The sequence below is a fragment of the Panthera uncia genome, chromosome B4 (assembly GCF_023721935.1).
Source record: "Panthera uncia isolate 11264 chromosome B4, Puncia_PCG_1.0, whole genome shotgun sequence".
NCBI classification, from domain to species: Eukaryota; Metazoa; Chordata; class Mammalia; order Carnivora; family Felidae; genus Panthera; species Panthera uncia.
The window spans coordinates 53,733,561-53,756,969 of record NC_064809.1 but is presented as its reverse complement, the minus strand read 5'-3'; the positions used below and the strand labels follow the sequence as shown (position 1 = coordinate 53,756,969).

Genomic DNA, 23,409 nt, shown 5'->3' with positions numbered 1-23,409 from the left:
AGGTCCCCAGCAGCCTCCAAATTAAAGAAGGTCTCTCTGAATCAGCTTTTCTGAGATTTTAACATATGGACTTTCTAAATCACAAAGGTCCAGAGAGAAGATGAGAACCAAAGTGAGTTCCAAATCCCTGAGTTTTATTATCCCAATGTTAAGCACTAAAGAGATTTATGGGAGCCTCTCCCATAAATGTTTTTAGTGTACTAACAAAATGGTTTGTTCTCACTGGACCTTTTTATAAAGAAGCAATGCAGTGTGCCAGAAAGAGTACTGAGTAAATGCTTAGTAATCAGAACTCTGAATACCTTGATCATCATCTTGGGGAAGTGGCATCTGAAACCTAACTTCACAGGGTTTTCACTTTCACTATCTGCAATGTGAAGATCATGTCTGAAAATGAATTAACAAACGTTCTAATTTGGCTGGGAAGATGGCTGCTGTTCGGTAGCGCTAGTCAGAATATTCAATCGGAAGACTCCAGCTGAATTCAGGAAAGTCTAAAAAAAGCAGAACACCCTCTAGACCACCAGGGAGAAGCCTTAGGATCCCCAAGGCCATAAATTCTACATTAGAGCTAGAAACCTCCAGGCCTGACCCCTTCATTTTACTGAAACAATACCTCATTGATGAATGCAATCTAATGACAGGCTTGAGGTAAACAGTACTTTATTTATAAGGTAAATAATAATTACAGGTAAATGATATATGTATAAGATATGAAATGATCGACAGATGAAAAAACTTGAGGTGTAAGAGAAATTAAGTCCCTTGTCAGAGATGAGACAGCTAAGTGGCAGAGCTAGTAGTTGAACATAGGGCTGACCATTCCAGACCATGCTCTTATTTTTTTTGTAAAGGAGTGAATGTTTTATTCTTTAGTGTTTAATAGAATACCTAAAAAGTCACATAATCAATGATTCATTACTTCACACACAGGGAGGAAACCTGTGTCAAGTATTTCTATCATACAACTGGGTGTGAACTGGGCAACGCCATACTCTTAAGCAGTTTGCTCTACCTTCTCCAAGAGGGAGGAGCTGGGACCCAGCTGGGGCTAAGAATTTCTAAGTACCTCCCAAATAAGTGTTAAGAAAGATCTAATATCAAAAAAATAAAAAAATAAGTATACTGAATTGCCTACTGGAAATACAGTATAGAAACTAAAACTAACCAAATAGCAACTTATTAGAAAAATCCACATTTTAATATTATTTTAAAATTTCACTGAGATGTTTTGTAGAATGGAAGATGTAACCTCAAGATATCAACATGAGTCACTTTCATGCTAAATGTTGGTGTGGAAGCAATGACATGTTTTTTTCACTCACCATTCACAAGAAAACAATAAATCATAGTTTTTTATAAGCAAAGATTTTTAAGAAATAGTGATTAAGAGAGCTCATGATGGAGTTAGCTGGGCTGAGCTAAATCTTGGTCCTGTGACTTACTGCCTGTGTGATATGTTGTCTTAGTCACTGCTATATGGTGAATGCCTAGCAAAGGGCCTGACAATAAACTGGTAACAAAAGTTTATTTAATTTTTAGCATTTAATTCATTTTTCCAGAAAATGGGGACTTGGTCTCTCTCTCTGTCATACACACACACATAGGTACACACTCATGTAGACACAACCAAGACTTTTTTTAGGTGGTGTCTGGGTGGCTCAGTCAGTTAAGCATCCAACTTCAGCTCAGGTCGTGATCTCATGGTTCATGGGTACGAGCCCCACATGGGTTCAAGCCCTGCATAGGTTGGGCCCTGCACTGACAGCGTGGGGACTGCTTGGGATTCTCTCTCTCCCTCTCCCTGCTCCTCCCCCACTCACACTTTCTCTCTCTCAAAAAAATAAACTCTTTTAAAAAGACTTTTTTTAGAAGATAGTGCAGCATACCATTTCTGGTTTGTTTGTTTTTTCTTTCTCTTTCTTGCTCATTTTTGAGAATAGCTACTTAACCTTGGATGGTGACGTTTGTAGAACTACAATATTAAAGATATGTTGTGAATAGTTTAACCATAGGTTCAATGGGCACAAATAAGGAATTCATATTTTGAAGTCTAAAATAGCCAGTTTGTCTACTTTGATCACAGAAGATAAAATATTTCAGTCCACTTTGTGCCCTTTGGACCTGTCTGATCAGAATGTCTTTGGCTAGTATTTTTCTAAAAGAAGCAAAAGAAGTTGAAGAACTATTTAGATGGTATCTCAGATGTATTAGATGGTATCTTAGGTCTAAGAAACACAAAGCTCCTTAGATGGGCTTTGATATCCACTCTTATGAGTATGACAGCATTCAATAAAAATTAAAAATCATACAAGAAGCTACTAAATATTTCAAAGCACCTAAAGCCACCAAAATGCATAACAAATACGATGCCGTAGGGATCATAGATATGGAAGACAGGAAACAGAAAGTTCTATATCATGGAACTTGAATTACCCTTAAGGCTTTTGACCTCCTACTTTAAATTTGTATTTTCTTTTCATTGTAAACCCAGTTATAATTAGACTATTCAATTCCTCTTAAACAATACAGACTAAGAGACTGTGATTAATATCCTAGCTTTATTACTATGAGCTAGATGATTTAGCACAAATGATTTTACCTTCCTCCATTTTACTCTCCTCATGTTTAACTGAGGCTGTTGGAATAGTTAATTCCTAAAGCCCTTTTTAGCTGTAAAAAACTATGAATTATCAGCTTAATAACAAAAATGAGGTATATAAGATGAACTGTGTTATACTTTTAGTTCATTTATTCAATAATAATGGTCAGTATTTATTGAGTCAAGAACTTTTCTAACACTTTATGTATATATAAACACTTTTAATCTTTCCAATATCCCATGAGATAAAAATACCATTATTATTCCAATTTCATAAATGATAAAACAAAAGCACAGCAAACACAAAGTCAGTGGGCAAGCAATGTACCCGGGATTCAAACCCAGCCCATGAGGCTCAGACCCCATGTGTTGAAGCACTTTGAAATTCTGTTGGTGCAGATTTCAAAATATTTGTCCTGATCTAGAAGGGAAAGCCTCCATCACTGGCCATCATAGCAGGTGGTAATGATTCTATTAGTGCAGAATATCATGTCTTCTTACAAATACATTTTTAGTATTTTGAAAGTTAAAATTGACCCTCACCCCCTAAAAGAGAATTATGTACATATCCCCTAACTCCTCTTACCTTTTTAGTATTCTCTAATTTTTTTAATTACCTGGTCTGATTGCTGGCATTTAAAAGTACTTCTGATGGGGCACCTGGCTGGCTCAATCAGTAGAGCATGCAACTCTTGACATTGGGGTTGTAGGTTCAAGCCACCATGTTTGTGTAGAAATTATTTAAAAATAAAATCTTTTTTTTTTAATGTTTATGTATTTATTTTGAGAGAGAGAGAGAGAGTGCATGAACAGGGGGAGGGGCAGAGAGAGAAAATCCCAAGCAGGCTCTACACCGTCAGTGTAGAGCCCAACTCAGGGCTCAGTCTCACAAACCATGAGATCATGACCTGAGCCAAAATCAAGAGTCAGATGCTTAACCACCTGAGCCACCCAGGAATCCCAGAAATAAAATCTGTAAATAAATAAATAAATAAATGTAATTCTGATATATCAGTGTTTTCTTCTTTGTGTTAAGACATGTAGAAATGAACACTATATAATTATCCCAAATCTATCAAGACACCATTAGCAGATTCAGTTGTAAAAATATAAGTATTGGTTTCTTAAAATGTAATTACCAATTGTTCTGACTAAGGCTATCATAAAATATGTAATAGATGAAGGAAAAATTTGTGCAAGTTGTAAGTTAGGTATGCCTTTAAGTATTATATGCTTGTGTATGTGTATGGGTGTACATAAATATGAATTACTAAAGATAGTAGAATTCAGATAAACTTGTGACCTATTTTCAACAATTCCAGAAGGAGAAACATAAATCAGTAAGGTTTTAGGTATCTATGTATGTTGATAAGCTTGTATGTACGTAATAAGGCAAGTTCATAAGATCTAATTTAGATTAAGTCAAAACATGTGGTGAACTTACTATGTAGCAGCCAACATGGGCTTCTGCCATTATGACAAAGCATCACAGTGATATGAAAGAACAAGAATGATGATATTTCCTTGAGGGGAAACTCCACAAGAAAATTAAAGGGCTGGCTAATTTCTCTTCACCACCTCCGTGGGGGGGTCATGATTCTGCTGCTGATGAATGGAGACCATGAATGACAGAACTAATGAAAATTCAGTTGGTGATGACAGGGGTTATGTGTCTCCATTCCACCATTTCCAAAAAGGGAAAAACATTTATACTGGGAAAAATACATAAAAATCACACAATCAACCAAATAAACTATAAAACATAAATCATGGTCTCTGTTCATAACTACAAAATTTATGATTAAAGAAATTAATATAAAAAAGAAAACCTTAGCAATACTAAGTCCAAATAATCTGCTTTCTTTCTTGATATTTCAGTAGTACAACATCTATCATTATCTTAATGAATGTGCAAAATATGCAAACAGTGTGTATTTCAATTACTACTAATAAATATTTTTTAAAATGGTACCAGTTATGATTTGTCATAAGGCTTTCATTCTCCTGGGTTATTTCCTTCTGTCTGACATTCCAAAGAGGGTAAGAGAAAGTACCAGAGGGCTCAAAATCACATACAGTGTGATTCCATTTACATGACGTACAAAAACGCAACATTAATCTGCACTGTTAGAAGTCAAAATCTGGTTTAGAAGGATGGCAAAAAATGGAAGGGGGAATAGAAGAGGCTTCTAGGGTTCTCATAATGTTCTTTTTCTTGATCTGGTTGTTGATTACTGTGTGTGTTTAATTAACCAAATTGTCATAATAAATACATATTTGGTATATATGCTATACTTTAATTTTAAAGTTTTTATTTTTTAATGTTTATTTATTTATTTTGAGAGAGAGAGAGCATGCATGGGCAGGGGAGAGACAGAGAGAGAGGGAAAGAGAGAATCCCAAACAGGCTCCATGTTTAGCATGGAGCTGGATGCAGGGCTTGACCCCATGACCGAGAGATCACGACCCGAGCTGATATCAAGAGTTGGATGCTCAACCGATTGAGCCACCCAGGTGCCCCTAATTTAAAAAAAAAAAAACTTAACAAATTAGATTCTAGAGTCACCTGGGTAGCTTAGTCGGTTAAGTCCCCGACTCTTGATTTCGGCTCAGGTCTTGATCTCACAGTTTGTGAGTTTGAGCCCCATGTCAGGCTCTGCACTGACAGTGTGGAGCCTGCTTAGGATTCTCTCTCTCTCCCTCTCTCTCTGCCCTTCCCACACACACACACTCTCTCTCCCTCTCTCAAAGTAAATAAACTTAAAAAAATTATATTCTTATGCCCCAGCAATATCAGAAAATATAATTTTAAAAAGATATTATTCGCTTCTATTAGATAGGCTAATTAAAAAAAATGACCATATCATGACCTCATACCATACATGAGGATGTGAAGCACCTGAAAGTTATTCATTGCATCTGGGAAAACAAAATAGTATAGTTAGGCAATTTCTTATAAAGTCATATGCATATTATGACCCAACAACCCCACCCCTGAGTATATATGCTAAGGAAATAAAAACTTATGTTTAGATGAAAACCTGTACCCAAATGCTTATATCATTATTCATAATCACCCCACACTGGAAGCAACCTCAAGGGGTGAGTGCACAAACACACTATGGTATATACATGCAATGGAATACTCTTCAGTAATAAAAAGGAACAAACACACAACACAGATAAACTTCAAATGCATTATGCTAGGTGAAAAAAAGCCAGTCTCAAAAGGTTACTTAGTACAACTGACATTTTGGAGAAGGCAAAATTATAGGGATGGAGAATAGATCGATTAGGAGTCAGGAACACAGGGACAGTTTGACTACAAAGGGCAGCATGAAGGAAGTTTTTTGGGTAATGGATATGGTTCTGTGTCATGACTGTGGTGATAGTTACACAAATCTATGCATATGTTAAAAAGTCATATAACTATGCACTAAAGAAAATTCAAATTTACTGTATATAAATTAAAAAATTAAAATGAAAAAAATCTTACTAATTTCAACAAAGATATCAAGTGCCTTGAAATAAATATAACAAAAAAGAAGCCAGCCCATTAGAGAAAAAAATAAATAAATCTTTATTGAAAGACAGAGAATATCTAAATTAATGGAAAGTTATACTAGGGGCACCTGGGTGGCTCAGTTAAGTGTCTGACTTCCACTCAGGTCATGATCTCAAGGTTTATGAGTTTGAGCCCCGCATTAGGCTCTGTGCTGACCCCTCAGAGCCTGGAGCCTGCTTCAGATTCTGTGTCTCCTTCCCTCTCTCTGCCCCTCCCCCGCTTACACTCTGTCTCTTTCTCTCAAAAGTAAATAAACATTAAACAAATTTTAAAAAAAGACATACTACATGATTCAGAAGACTCAGTATGATAAAAATGGTAGATGTCACCAAACTGATCTGAAGAATTGATACCTTTCTAATAAAAATACCAGTAGTTTGGGGTTTCTTTAATTGTTTGACAAAATGATTCTAAAATTTATATGGCAGAGAAATGGGCCAAAAATAGCCAACTCACTTTTGAATAAGATGAACGTGGTAAACAGATCCATTCTACCTGAAAATAAAACATATTATAAAGCTATGGTAACTAAGACTGAATATTGGTGCCTTGCTAAATAAGTAGTCCAATGGAATAATATAGTAAGTCCCAAACAAACCTCACATATATAAATGAATTATCAGAAAATGGGATTGGGGGCACCTGAGTGGCTCAGTTGGTTGAGTATCTGATTCTTGATTTTGTCTCAGGTCATGATCTCATGGTTCATGGGTTCAATCCCTGCATTGGGCTCTGCACTGACAGCATAGGGCCTGCTTGGGATTATCTCTCTCCCTCTCTCTCTCTGCCACTCCCCCATTCATGCCTACCTCTCTCTCTCTCTCTCTCTTCCTCTTCCTCAAAATAAATAAATGAACATTTAAAAAAAGAGAGAAAGAAAATGGGATTGTGTATCAGAGGAGAAAGGGTAGATATTCAATAAATAGGGAAAGGGCAATAAGTTTGGATCATTAATACTCATGACAGCCAAAAGACCTAGAATAGACAAAACTACTCTGTAAAAGAAGTGAAGTTAGAAGACTTACACTATTAGGCTGCAAGTCTTATGTAAAGCTACAATAAAGTATTACAGGGGCACCTGAGTGGCTCAGTCGGCTGAGTGTCTGACTTATGCTCAGGTCATGATCTCATGGTTCGTGGGTTTGAGCCCCGCATTGGGCTCTGTGCTGACAACTCAGAGCCTGGAGCCTGCTTCAGATTCTGTGTCTTCCTCTCTCTCTGCCCCTCCCCCACTCACGCTCTGTCTCCCTCTGTCTCAAAAATAAATAAACATTAAATATATATATATATGTGTGTGTATGTGTATATATATATATATATATATTATATTGGTATTGAGATAGACAAATAGATCAATGGAACAAAACAGAGTCCAGAAATAGATGCACACACAAATATGGTCAATTGATTTTTGACAAAGCTGAAAATACAATTTGGTAGAGAAAGAACAGTCTTTTACACAAAGGATACAGAACAATTGGATATCCATATGCAAAAAAAGAAATAAACTTCAATGCATATTTTTGCATCATATACAAAAATTAACTCAAAATGGATCACAGACCTAAATATAAAACCTAAAACTATAAATCTTTTATAAAACAAATTGCAGGATAAAACTTTTGTGACTTTGCGGCTCCTGGCTGGCTCAGTTGGTTGGGCGTCCAACTTCAGACCACATCATGATCTCGCAGTTCATGGGTTCAAGCCCTACATCAGGCTCTGTGCTTAGAGCACAGAGCCTGGAGCCTGCTTCAGGTTCTGTGTCTCCCTCTCTCTACTCCTCCCTTATTGGCACTCTGTCTCTCTCTCTCTCAAAAATAAATAAACATTAAAAAAAAATTTCTTAGAAACTTTTGTGACTTGGGGAGCCTGGGTGGCTCAGTCGGTTAAGCGTCCGACTTCGGCTCAGGTCATGATCTCACGGTCTGTGAGTTCGAGCCCCACGTCGGGCTCTGTGCTGACAGCTCAGAGCCTGGAGAATGTTGCAGATTCTGTGTCTCCCTCTCTCTGACCCTCCCCCGTTCATGCTCTGTCTCTGTCTCAAAAATAAATAAAGGTTAAAAAAAATTAAAAAAAAAAACTTTTGTGACTTTAACTTAGGCAACAGTTTATTAATATTTGACACCAAATGCACAATACATAGAACAAATTGATAAATTGTACTTTATCAAAATTAAAAACTTCTGTTCTTTGAAAGATCCTCTTGATGGAATGAAAAGATAAGCCACAGACTAGAAGAAAATATTTGCAAATTACATAAAGGATTTGTATCCAGATATTAACAACTCTCAAAGCTCCATAATAAGAATATAAAAAACCCAATTCAAATATGGACAAAGTATTTAAACAGACTTTACCGAATAAGATATACAGATGCACATAAAAGGATTTTCAACATTACTGTCCATTAGGGACATGGATATTAAAACTGCAATGAGATGCAATGCATCTCACATCTTATTTTTGAGATGTGTATATTTAATACGCATCTATTAAAATATCTAAAAGTTGTTAAACTGACCATGTTACATGTTGGCAAGGATGTGGAACAACTAGAATGTTCATATACTGCTGCTATGGAGGTAAAGTGGCACATCTACTTTGGAAAATAAGTTTAACAATCGTTTTCAGTTAAACATACATCTTTCATATAATCAAGGCATTCCACTCCCAGGTATTTACCCAAAAGAAATAAAAGCATATATCCAAGCAAAAGCATATACATAAATATTCACAGCAACTTTATGTGTAATAGTGAAGAACTACTAACAACCTAAATGTGCATTAGCAGTTGAATGGATGAATACATTGTGGTAAATACTATACGACTGAATACCACTCGGCCATAAAATGGTATGAACTGTTGTTATACTACATGACATGTATAAATCTTAAAATGATTACACTGATGGGGTGCCTGGGTGGCTCAGTCGGTTAAGTATCCAACTTCAGCTCAGGACATGATCTCACAACTTGTGAGTTAAAACCCCACGTCCGGCTCTGTGCTGACAGCTCAGAGCCTGGAGCTTGCTTCAGATTCTGTGTCTCCCTCTCTCTCTGCCCCTTCCCTGCTCACACTCTGTCTCTCTCTCTCTCAAAAATAAATAAACATTAAAAAAAATTTTTTAGGGCCGCCTGTGTGGCTCAGTCGGTTGAGAGTCCAGCTTCAGCTCAGGTCATGATCTCACGGTTTGTGAGTTCGAGTCCTGCGTCGGGCTCTGTGCTGACAGCTCGGAGCCTATTTCAGATACCGTGTCTCCCTCTCTCTCTGCTCCTCCCCTGCTCATGCTCTGTCTCTCTCTCTCAAAAATAAACATTTAAAAAATTAAAAATAAAATATAAATAAATAAATAAATAAATAAATAAAAATAAAAATAATTTTTTAGTGATTACACTGAGTGAAACAGTCCCAACAAAGAGGAGTACATATTGTATGATTCCATTTATTAAAAAGCTTAGAAAATACAAACTAATTTACAGTCACAGAAAGCAGATCAGTACTTGCCTGGGAATAGGACAGTCTGGGACAGGGTTGGAAGGATGGGTTACAAAAGTGCATAGGGAATTTAAGGGAGTGATGAATATGTTCATTATCTTTATTTTACTTATGGTTTCTCACATTTGTATATGTTGAAATTTATTATATTTTACTCTATATTAGTTTTCTATTGCTGCATAATAAATTATCACAAATCCAGTAGCTACAACAATACAAAGTCATTATCTCACCATTTCTGTGGGTCAGGAGTCCAAGTATGGTTAACTGGGTCAGTATCTCACCAGGATGAGATCAAGGTGTCTGCCAAGGTCGTGATGTCTCTCATACGAGACTCCAAGTCTCAGGACTCTCATCTTGTGGTTGTAGAACTAATGTCTACATTTTTTTTCTGACTGTTAACCAGGGATTCTCTCAGCTCCTAGAAGCTGCTCTCAGGTTCCAGCCATGTTGCCCTTTCACAACACGGAAGCTTACTTCATACTTACGTTATTAAAGCAAACAGGAGAACCTCTCTCCAGTGTGCTCTGACAGAATCTTACTCAAGATAACCTAATCACAGGAGTGATGGTCCCATTGTATTTACAGATCCCGCCCTTACTCAAAGGAAAGTATCCTAGTCAGCTGGGCTCTCATAATAAAATGCCATAGACTAAGCTTAAACAACAAATATTTATTTTCTCACACTTCTGGAGGCTTAGTAGTTCCAGAAAAAGATATAGACTGATTTGGTTCTTGGTGAGAGCTCTCTCCTGGCTTGCAAGATGGCTGTCTTTTGCTATGTTCTCATTGGTCTTTTGTCTCTCTCTTTTCCTCTTCTTACAAGGCTACTAATCCCATCATGAGGTCCTCATCCTTATGATCTAATCTACCCTAATTACTCCCGAAGGCCCCATCTTCAAATATCACATGAGCGATTAGAACATCAGCATATGAATTTTGTGGGGACACATTCAATCCATAGAGGGGATTATACAGGGTATGTACACCAATAAGGGGAGGGAATCTTGGAGCTAGAATAGTTCTGCTTAACATATACCTTTTAAATGTGTATAGTTTATTTTATGTCAACAGAAACCACCAATGTAAAAGAGAGATAGAGGGAATGACTAAGGGAAAGAAAATTAGATTATCATCAGTTTTTTTTTTAATTTGAGAGAGAGAGAGAGAGAGAGAGAGAAAGCCCATGTATGTGCAAGTTGGGGAGAGGGGCAGAGGGAGAGAGAGAGATAGAAAATCTCATGCAGCGTCCACACTCAGCAAGGAGCCCAACACAGGACTTGATCCCACATCCCAGGGATCATGAACTGAGCCAAAATCAAGAGTCAGAAGCTCAATTAAGTCAGACACTTAATCGACTGAGCCACCCAGGTGCCCTGAGCATCCCACTCTTGATCTCAGCTCAGGTCTTGATCTTTTTTTTTTTTTGTAATTTTTTAAAAGTATTTATTTTTGAGAGAGAGCACAAGTGGGGGAGGGACAGAGAGAGAGAGGGAGACCCACAATCCAAAGCAGTCTCCAGGCTCTGAGCTGTCAGCGCAGAGCCCAAGGTGGGGCTTGAACTCACGAGCTGTGAGATCATGACCTGAGCAGAAGTTGAACACCTAACCAACTGAGCCACCCAGGCACCCCTTGATCTTAAGGTCATGAGTTTAAGCCCTGTGTTGGGCTCTACACTGGATGTAAGCCTACTTAAAAAATTTTTTTTAAATACAAAATGTATTTTACACAACCCAAATGAGTAAAGAATTATCAACATGAAGACTGATGATGAGTACTGAACATATACATAATTAATTGTAGAACTGACACTAAGAGAGGAATGAGGGAAGAGAGTGTACTGCATAATGCTTCTATATTTAAGCTAGGCAGTAAGTTATAAAAAAAATTGGATATAATGTGTAGAACATATTAAAAAAACACTTCAACAGTTCTCAGTTATTTTAAATCATAGTGATTTTAGTATGGTTATTTCAAGACTAATGTTTGTAACACGGAATAAGATAATAGTGCAATTATGGAAAATTTTAATTTATTTATCTACTGTGTTCATGAGAACCAGGATTCTTAAAGTAGGAGAAAGTGGTTGCAGTTTAAGTATAAACAAACAAACATAGCGCATGCCTCTTTGGTCAATTAATTTATAACAAAGGAGCCAAGAATACACAATGGAGAAAAGACAGTCTCTTCAATAAATGGTCTTGGGAAAACCAGACAGCTACTTGCAAAAAAAAACAAAAAAAAAAAACAAAAAAAAAGACAGCCAGCGGGGAAGGCAGACTAGATCACTAGCTTACACCATACACAAATATCAACTCGAAATGGATTAAAGACTTGAACATAAGACCTGAAAGCATAAAACTGGAAGAAACCATAGGTGGTAAAGCTCCTTGATATCAGTCTTGGGTATTCAGGTCCTTTCCACTGAGCCCAGTTACCTCCTCAAACGAAGTGACACTTAGGCTTTGCATTGCTCAATGAAAACACAGTCTCAACTTCCCATCTCTGGGAGGAAATTCTTGTGGAGGGGGTGTGGAAATGGAGGAAAGGAAGCATCTGTACATCTCTCTGAAACAGTATTTTTCAGGCTTTAGGCAGTCTAAATCTAAATGTAGAGAGAAAGCGGGTGCCTGGCTGACTCAGTTGGTAGAGCATGTGACTCTTGATCTTGAGGTCATGAGTTCAAGCCCCACTCTGGGAGTAGAGATTATTAAACAAACAAACAAACAAACAAATAAATAAATAAATAAATAAAATTTAGAGGGGAAAAATCTCTGGCTCTGCAAAGACAAAAGTTCAACCAGTACATACAATTTATATTGTAAAACAAAATGCTTATGCATCAATCCGAAGGTACTGCCCTTTGGTTCCGTCACCGGATTTCAGCACTTCTCTAAGAATGATGGGAGGTTATCATTCATTCTATCTTCACATTGAAAACTCCTGGGTGAAAGGGAAGACCTGCTACAAAGGCAAATTGCTGTATCAGGAATAATCACTCCTCCCCAAGTGGAAAGTTTTCCAACTTCACCATGTTAAGGTCCAGAAGCATTAAGCACTCAACATTTTAGAATAAGGCAACCCAAGGCTTTCATTAAACAAATACAATTTGGTCACGTAGGTTTGCCAAACTGCCATGTGGTTTTTGAGTTCCTAATACCTCAAATGTCCCTGAGCAAGGTTTTAAAAGAGAAATTATTTCTTTAAAATGCCAAGATTCCATGGGAACATTATCTTCTATTTCAAAAATAAAGTTTAAAGCTATTCAGAAATAAAATATCAATCAGTCAGTGTTGAAACTGTAGGAGGAACTGAGGCCTTTGCCTGCCTTTAGAAGTCTGTGCCATTCCAGAAGCTAAGGGCTATGAAACCAGATTCACAGCTCACGGAAATATGTGATAGAGTTTGAAGCTCTTCAGCAGAGACAACTATTGTAGGCCCCTCTAAGACATAGGCATTTAGAAAACTTTCTGTATTAAAGTATACTCTTAAGTCCCTCTGACATTCTAGCAACACAGAGCATTTCAAAGCACCTGTTAATTACCTTATTTAATCTTCACTAATTTATTCTAACTAGTAGCATTGTTCCTTGTTTAGTTAAGAAAAGAAACTTAATTTCTTTAGTCCCATCTGCTTCTATTCTTCCCTCCTCCACAAATGTGGTCCAGTGCTGAGGGTGGGCTCAGGAGGTAGACGCTGAGGGATGCTTTAAGTGCTGTGACTGGCATAAGAATAAAACATTCTTGGGGCGCCTGGGTGCTTCAGCCAGTTAAGTGTCCAACTTCGGCTCAGGTCATGGTCTCTTGGTCCATGAGTTCGAGCCCCCCATCAGGCTCTGTGCTGACAGCTCAGAGCCTGGAGCCTGCTTAGGATTCTGTGTCTCATTCTCTCTCTCTGCCCCTCCCCTCTCACACTCTGTCTCTCTCTCTCTCTCTCTGAAAAATAAATAAAACATTTTTAAAAAATCTAAAATAAAAAAGAACAAAAAATTATTTTCCTCATTAGATTGCCATTAGAAAAATTCCAGGGACACCTGTGTGGCTCAGTTGGTTAAGCCTCTGGCTCTCGGTTTTGCCTCAGGTCATGATCTCTGTTTTGTGACTTCAAGCCCCAAGTCAATCTCTGTGCTGGCAGCACGAAGCTGCTTGGGATTCTTTGTCTCTCAGTTTCTCTCTCTGCCTGCCCCCCCACTTGTGCTGTCTCTGTCTCTCTCAAAATAAATAAATAAACTTAAAAAAATTCCCAAACCAAAGGGAGACATGGAAGTGAATGTTTACCGAGTGAACTTCTGGGAACAACAAATGTGTAAAAGCTTTGCCTCTTTACAATGTAAACTAGAATCTGTATACAATTATCCTGGGGGTAGATTGAGAAAGAGAGAGCACACTTCTTTGTTGAATATTGTATGCATAGCCACACTTCATGGGCTTTATCACAGTGAATCCCCATATGGGCATTATTATCCTCATTTTATATATGAGGGTAAAAAACATGCCCACATCTATGAATATGGTATGTGAACATGCACATATCAAGGCTAGACCTATAGATTATAATGTTAAAGATAATTGTATCTCACTAATAAAACCCATGTTCCATAATCTGTCATCCTTAATCACTAAAGACACCCTGAGAATTACTTTTCTGTGCTGCAGCTAAAATCATATCAGCTAATCATTTTAAGCTATTGAAAAGGGTCCAGATAAACCTCACTAACTAAAAATACAATGGATAAAAAAACCCATCCATTTCAAGCTATTTCCCTTTAAATTTTGAGTGTGCATGTTTGGTTTAAAAGCAGTCTCATCAAGGGGCACCTGGGTGACTCAGTTAAGCATCCAACTCTTGATTTCTGCTCAGGTCATGAACTCACAGTTTATGAGATAGAGCCCTGAGTTGGGCCCTGCACTGACAGTGTGGAGCCTGCTTGGAATTTTCTCTCTCCCTCTCTCTCTATGCTTCTCCCCTGCTCACTCACTCTCTCTCAAAATATATAAAATAAACTTAAAAAAACAAAGAATTAAAAACAGTCTCTTCAAGACAAATTTAAAGAACTATGTCCAAGCAGCCTTTGGTTCAGCACAATTATTAGTTTTTGTGGTTTTTTTTTTACTTTCTTCCAAGCTTTAGAAGGTTTTTATAGCTATTTTTAAGAAGTGGGAAAAAAAAAGAGTCACACAACAATTTTTCTTCCCAAACTGAAACATGTACTTATGAAACCAAGATAGTTGAACAAGAAACTTCTTCCTGGAGAAAATATCTGAGAGAGAAAATATGTCATATTTAAGCAAACTGAATAAGGGAAGTGATGATTAAGTGGAATAGAGACAAGGGTCATGTAAGGTCTCACTTCACCTCTGGATAACCTCACTTTCTCATCTTTAATGGAGTCATGCCTAGGATGTGACAGGGTTGTTATGACAAGTGATTCCCGAAGTCATTTGTATACAACCTACACCGCAACCCCAAAAGAACTTGCTCATGCTCTCACACACACGCTTTAAGAACTTGCTCACTCACACACACACACACACACACACACACATAGTTTTATATATACTTCTCATACATACAATCCAAGGTAGTGTTTTATTACTTACTAGAGGCATTGATTATTTAAGGGCATTTCAACTTCCACACAAGATCATGTTATTTACCATTGCTTGCCAAATAGACATTTTCCCACCCCAGCCCCTTTTTTTTTTTTTAATTTATTTATTTTGAGAGAGAGTACGTGTGCAGGGCAGGAGAGAGAGAATCCCAATTAGGCCCCACACAATTAGTGCAGAGTCTGACACGGGGCTGAAACTCAGGAACTGTGAGATCATGTCCTGAGCTAAAAACCAAGAGTCAGATGCTTAACCGAGCAAGCCACCCAGGTGTCCCTTCCCACTTTTTTGGCACTAGGGAACTATGACTCTAGCATGCTTATTTGTCATAGGAAATACAGTGGAAATTTTAGCCATCACTTTTAACTTAGAGCCATTGATTGATTCACTTCTCAAATAACTTTAGTCAGAATAATGGTGATCAGTAGAAAGGAGGTGGAGGAGGAAAGAGGAGGAGAGGGAGGAAAAGCAAGGGAGAAGAAAAGGGGGAGAAATTAATAAATGGGTTGTTACTGCCATCTGGTGGCAAGGATGCAAAAATACAGGAGAAAACATCCTGAGCCATCAAAATAGAGTATTTGGGAAAAGCATTGCTCTAATAAAATGTCCAAACATGTTGAATTCTAAAATGACTAGCAGATGTTCTATGTTAATTATTTAACCCAGATCAGTTGGAATTTGAGCTCACTTTTTTCCTCAATATCTGGGAACGCAAAGGTATTCTGACTTTTCAGGCCTAAAGTCTAAGAACCATAGAAAAGGTGTAATGATCATTATGTCCATTTCACCTCCCCATGAGACTCTGCCCCAAAACTTTTAATCCTGGAGAACAAAAAGGTGACAGATATACTATGTTAGGGGTGTAGCTTTCAAAGGGGACATCTCAATACCTATCTACATCTATCAGGTTCTTACGTTTCCCAGGAAGTTATCAATGGGATAAAATCAAGCAAAATTCAGTATACCAGGAGCACCTGGGTGGCTAAGTCTTAAGCATCTGACTTTGGCTCAAGTCATGATCTCACGGTTTGTGAGCTTGAGCCCCACTTCAGGTGAGCCCCGCTTTACTCTCTCTCTCTCTCTCCCCATGTCTCTCTGCCCCTCGCTCACTTATGCGCTCTCTCTCTCTCAAAATAATAATCATAATCATAATCATAAATAAAATAAATAAGTTAAAAAAATTCAGGACAGCATTGTTTGAATGGTAAACTTGCAGGGGGATTCCACAGTCACTGCTGTCATAGCTAAACTTTCAAAGCCTCCATCATACACCAAGCAATGTGATCTCCCACTTCACAGAGCGCTAAACTCTATACAGGAAATCAAACTTTCATTGTATAAATGCATAGCTTGTTTCTTTCTGCTTTCTTTTCTTTCCACCTATATTTCTTTCCACCCCATCCCAGGCAACTACCTGGGTCCTTGCCAAACTTCAAAACTGACCACCTTGAAAATGCTTCAAAGATTATCTACATGTGGTTCTGATCACTAAAATCATTTTGTTTTTTTATGCATCAGGCACTGTTTCAAACATTTTTACATATATTGTTATTATTTCCAAATCCAGAAAAACTTGAGGAATTATATAATAATTGTAATTTGTATAACTAATTTGTGTATACAATTGCACATTTGCATTTAATAATAACAGTATATATAGGTATGCTCAGACCATATATGTATACAGGTATATATGTATACATGTACATATGTGTGCGTATACATATATATATTCTTATATCACTTTCCTGTGTACTTGGATCCATTTCCATCAACAGGGCATGAATGATTAGAAGTAATACCGGATATTTCCTTTTAGCAGCTCCAGAGAGCCCACATTAGCAAGTGGTATGGTCTCTTGATGAAGACTATGGATTCTTAACTCAATCAACATTCTACCACATTATCAGCTGTACAGTATTGGAAAAGATGCTTGGGGCACCTGGGTGGCTCAATCAGTTAAGCATTTGACTCTTGACTGCAGCTCAGAACTTGATTGCAGTTTTGTGAGTTCAAGTCCCACGGTGGGCTCTGTGCTAGGAGTGAAGCTTACTTAAAAATAAAAATATAAATAGATAAATAAAAAGATGCTTGACACTAGACCCTCAGTTTTGTAACTCCAAAACGTTGGTAGGCCTTTTTGAAAATGAGGTGAAATATCCATGAAAAGAGCTTAACTAGCATTATGTCCATTACATGTTTATCAGTAAAGGTTAGTTTTTATTATTTATGTTCGTTCTACGCACTGGAGAGTTGAGTCAGATTGTTGCTTCACTATTTTCAGCGATAGTCATGCTTTAATGAAAGGAAAGAAAAGAGCACTTCCTTATCCTTAGAATATAATACTGGATGACTCTGAATGGCAAGTCCAAAATAACAGGACAAGGCTCTTTATATGGGCTATACATCATGTGAGATCTAGATAGAGCATCTTTAGATACTGGAAAATGCAGAGAGCACCATCTCTTAGGTTTTCCAAGTTGGCAAGGACCACATGGAAAGTTCTACATGTGAAAATGGCAGTTTTGTCAGTTTTGTCCTGGAGGCCCACCAAAGACTGTCACGCTCCCTGTCTGTCTCCTGTAAGTCATAGTAATTAATTCAACTCCTCTCAACACTGGCTTTTTCTGACTTTTTCCCTGACATACAAACATAAAAAGGAATTGCAGCACAAAAACTATCAAACCACATAAATCCCAGAAATTATACCCAGATTAAAGTTTATACTTTCTGTTTTCTAGTTTTTGTCAGGGAAGTAGAATAACAATCACTGAGAACATTCTTACATTTCTGGAAAAACAATTTTAATGTTTTTTTTTTGAAAACAGCAATTATCCCTCATCTTAGGAAATGACAAAAGTATTCCCAAATTACTGTTTAAAGGATTATATTTTATAAAAGTTGAATATAGTGTGTGTGGGAGGGGGTATATTTAAAGGTGATATCATTTTGGGGTACCTGGGTGACTCAGTCAGTTAAGCATTCAACTCTTGATTTCAGCTCAGGTCATGATGTCATGGTTCACGAGTTCAAGACCCGCATCAGAACGCTCCCTTTCTCTCTGCCCCTACCTGACTCATGCTCTCTCTCTCTCTCTCTCAAAATAAATAAATAAACTTTAAAAATAAATAAGGGGCATTAAAAAATAAAGTAATATCGTTTATTAACCTACTATTGCACTGCCATGGGCACTAATGCCTTGAGAAGCCCATCCTTGCCATTACCATGGCAATTGTTACACACCTCAGGCACTACCCATTGAGATTAGGAAAAAAACAAAAATCTTTTAACCTTTAATCCAGAAATCTTACTTTTAGAAACAAATACCAAAGATACACTATCAAAAACAAAAACAAAAAAAATGCATTTGCCAGGATTATTCATTGCAACATCGTTTGTAATATCAAAATACTAGAAACAAGTCAAATGTCCAACAAAATGGGACTAGTTGTTTAAATAATATATCTTCACATAATGGAGTACTCTGCTGAGTGAAAAAAAGAGTGAGAAATATCTCCATGCATTTCTATGGATTATGCAAGTAATATGATTGAACAAGAACAATTGAATTAGAGAAAAACCTAGAGTACATTATTTAAAAACAGGATATATACGTGTGTGTGCATGTGTATTTAAATATATATATTCATTTATATGTATATATATATTCATATATATATATGCTTAAAAATTTTTTTTTAGTATAGTTGACATACAATTTTATATTAGTTTCAGGTGTACAACATAGTGATTCAACTCTCTATACATTATGCTATACTCACCACAGGTGGAACTACTGTCTTACACATACATACTTATATTAAAACACCAGTAGAAAAATTAATCACAAAAATCTTTAAATACTTACCACTAGGCTATACAATATGGAATATAGGGTGGAAAAAAACAGGAATAGAAGCTAGTCTTCTTTAAATATAGCTTATTCTGGAGTGCCTGGCTGGCTCATCAGTAGAGCATATGACTCTTGATCTCAGGGTTATGAGTTCAAGCCCCACATTGGACCTACAGCTTACTTTAAAAAAGATAAATAGGAGCGCCTGAGTGGCTCAGTCCATTAAGCGGCCAACTTTGGCTCAGGTCATGATCTCGCGGTCCGTGAGTTCGAGCCCCGCATCGGGCTCTGTGCGGGACAGCTTGGAGCCTGGAGCCTGTTTCAGATTCTGTGTCTCCCTCTCTCTGACCCTCCCCTGTTCATGCTCAGTCTCTCCCTGTCTCAAAAATAAATAAAACGTTAAAAAAAATTAAAAAAAAAAAGATAAATAAAGAGCTCTCCTCTACCATCCAAGATGCCAAAGGAAACAAGGCTGGGGGAAGAAGACAGCCTTGGTCCCTGCTGTCTGAAGAAGCAGGAGGCCAAGAAAGTGATCAATCCCCTATTTGAGAAAACGCCTAAGAATTTTGGCATTGGTCAGGACATCTAGCCCAAAAGAGACCTCACCCACTTTGTCCAATGAGTCCACTGCATCCAGCTACAGTGACAAAGGACTCTTCTCTATAAATGTCTAAAAGTGCTTCCCACGATTAACCAGTTCCCCCAGGCCTTGGAATGCAAAACAGGTACTCAGCTGCTTAAGCTAGTCCACAAATACAGACCAGAGATAAAGCAAGAGAAGAAGCAGAGAGTGCTGACCTGGGCTGTGAAGAAAGCTGCCATCGGGGGGCGCCTGGGTGGCGCAGTCGGTTAAGCGTCCGACTTCAGACAGGTCACGATCTCACGGTCCGTGAGTTCGAGCCCCGCGTCAGGCTCTGGGCTGATGGCTCAGAGCCTGGAGCCTGTTTCCGATTCTGTGTCTCCCTCTCTCTCTGTCCCTCCCCCATTCATGCTCTGTCTCTCTCTGTCCCAAAAATAAATAAACGTTGAAAAAAAAAAAAAAAAGAAAAGAAAGCTGCCATCGGGGGGCGCCTGGGTGGCTCAGTCGGTTGAGCGCCGACTTAGGCTCAGGTCACGATCTCACGGTCAGTGAGTTCGAGCCCCGCATCGGGCCCCTGTGCTGACAGCTCAGAGCCCGGAGCCTGTTTCAGATTCTGTGTCTCCCTCTCTCTGACCCTCCCCCATTCATGCTCTGTCTCTCTCTGTCTCAAAAATAAATAAACGTTAAAAAAAATTAAAAATAAATAAAAAAAAAAAAAGAAAGCTGCCATCTGTCCTTTGAGCTGGGGCTAATACTGTCACCACCTTGATGGAAAACAAGAAGGCTCAGCTGGTAGTGATTGCACATGATGTGGATCCCATTAAGCTGTGTGTCTTCGTGCCTGCCCTGTGTGGTAAGATGGGGGATCTACTGCATCATCAAGAGGAAGACCAGGTTGGGGCCTCGCATCCACAGGAAGACCTGCACCACTGTCGTCTTCACACAGGTTAACCCGGAAGACAAAGGAGCTCAGGCTAAGCTGGTAGAAGCTATCAGGACCAATTACAATGACAGATCTGATATTATCTGCCATCACTGGGGAGGCAACATGCTGGGTCCAGAGTTTGTGGTTTGCATTGCCAAGTTGGAAAAGGCAAAGGCTGAAGAACTACCCACAAAACTGGGCTAATTGTGTGCTGTTGAGTTTTCTGTACATAAAAGTTAATTTAAAAGTTCTCTTTAAAAAAAAGTAAATTAAATTAATACAGTATAGCTTATTCTATTAACTTGAGTTGAGAACCATGTGAATTCTTTAATTTAAATATTTTAGGGCCACCTGGGTGGCTCAGTCAGTTAAGCTGACTTTGGCTCAGGTCACGATCTCGTGGGTTCATGAACTTGAGTTCTGCATGGGTTAAACTCGAGCTCTGCTTTGGGTGTGAAGCTGGTGCTTTACCAGTGGGAGGTCCTGCTCCCTCCACCATGGCTGCCCCAGCTGAGGAGAAGAAAGTGGAAGCAAAGAAAAAAATAGTCAGAGAAGTCTATGATAACACGTACTTTGGTCTTTTTGAATTAACCTCTCTGTAACTTGTTAAATAAAAAGCTGAATTCTTTAAAAAAAAAAAAAAAGGATTTAAAGGATTCTCTAAATCTGTCCTCTGAAAAAAATGAAAAATGATGACCAGCACAATAGTAGGTGTACCCTTAGTGCCCAGATTGTGGTCTCTAAACATTATTTTCCACTAGATGGAACCTGAGCTTCTTGGGGAAATGGCTTGTTCCAGATCTGGAGCAAGAAATTTACAAAATAATCTTGAACTATCTTGTGGGATCAGAAAGCAAGAAACACTGCCAAGATCATTTCCAAAGGACTTATAAGGCAACTTGAAAAATGTTCCACAGCTTCAACATTGGACAATTAGAACATCAATAAGAATGATAAATGCAATCTTGTAAAGTAAGTGTAATTCATGGCTTAAAAATGATACTCAATGAAGCAAACAAGCAAACTCATTGGCCATCTTTGGAGAATGATAGGGAATAAAATTATTTTTAAAATGAGTTAACAAAGGGAAGGAATCAAACTTTATCTTGCTCTTTCTATATAATTATCCTTCAGAGTAACTAAGTGGTTAATGAGGCTAAGTTTCTCTAGATAGAAATATTCTAGTTAATTTAAAAAGAGGAATGGTGGAATAGTGATATTCTAAGATCACTCTTTTGCAAACTGTAATGAGTTAATGGATTTAGACCATGATTAATAATGACTTCTAAAATACCCTAAAGAGAATCAACTGGCAATAGATGCCCTTTGAGGTAAGTGCACAAAATTTACCAAGTATTCTCGCCTGAGAAATTAAACCCAAATCTCATCAAGAGTCTAAATCTAACTACCAAATTACTGAAACTACAGAAATATACAAAATGATACCACAGATTTACAATCAGCAAAATATAGTTTCCTCAAAAAATAAATTACAAGAAGGGAAGAAAAGTAATGGACCCCTGCAGATTAAAAAAAAAAATTGAGAGAGATATTAGCCAATTACAGTGTATGAGTCTTACTTAGAACCTTGTTCAAACCAAAACAATTTTGAGAGGCACCTGGCTAGCTCAGTCTGTAGACCATGTGACTCTTGATCTCTGGGTCATAAGTTCAAGCCCCATGTTGAGTATAGAGCTTACTTTAAAAAAAAATTTTTTTTGAAATAAATTGACACAATGGGGAAAATGTGAATACTGATGTTATTAAGGGATACTTGTTAATATTTCAGGTGTGATAATGGTATTGGGGTTATGTCAAGAAGAGTGCCTATCTTTCAATAATACTGAAATATTTGTAAATAAAACTGTATCTAGATATTGTTATAATATTTCTGGTGCATTGGAGGAGAGCAAGTAGGGATATAAAGGGAAAAGGTTTGAGCATGAATTGGTAATTGCAACTGGTAGTGGGTATATGGGAAATAGCTATACAGCTCTTTCTTGTTTTGTACATACTTGAAATTTTCTATAAAAAAAAAAAATTAAATCTGAACTCTTACCATTAGCCACCAAGGACTTGTATAAGCTGATCCATGCCCATTTTTCCAGTGTCATCTCACTACTCACTCCTAACTCATTTTGTGCCAGCGTCTCTGACCTTATTTCTTTTCTGTAAATACATCACACTCTTTGTCCAGAGAGAATGAAGCAGAGGAAATATTTGAACAGATGATGGCAGTAAATGTCCCCAAAATTATGAAAGATTTTAACATAGACATAAGTAACTAAAGAAAGCAATAATTTTCCATTTGTCCTTTTTCTACTAATTTCTATTATTCTAGGCCTGTGGCAGGCCCTCTATTCCATGGAGATTATGCACCCCAAGGCCAACTTAAATCAACAGTTGACCACAGTGTTGAGTTTCAAACAAGAAAATCTCCTCAGTCCTACCCTGACTAATATGTGCACCCTCTGAGTGACCCCAGACACCAGCATTAACAAGCACCAGGGTTGAGGTTCATAGCCAGTATAGGTGATGCCTTTAAAGCTAGGATATACCAGGATGATGGATGAATAATAGCTCTTTCTCATTTAACTCGTCATGGAAACGAGAATGGAATATAATGCTAACAAAATTTTAGAGGTCTTCTAAAGGCACTGTGTTCTCCAGTGCTTTTTATTGCCAGGCAACCGAGCTGAGGTAGACTGATGGGGGAGGCTGGCTTCAGCGGGGCTATCTGAGATACTCAAGGGTGAAGAGGCAAAAGTGCTTCAAT

The 23,409-nt window shown here is 37.8% G+C and overlaps 1 pseudogene; it reads left to right on the top strand.

The window, feature by feature from the left end:
* Positions 1-19,567: 19,567 nt before the first annotated feature.
* LOC125918893 (60S ribosomal protein L7a-like) lies at positions 19,568-21,218 on the top strand (annotated as a pseudogene).
* The last annotated feature ends 2,191 nt before the right edge of the window (positions 21,219-23,409 follow it).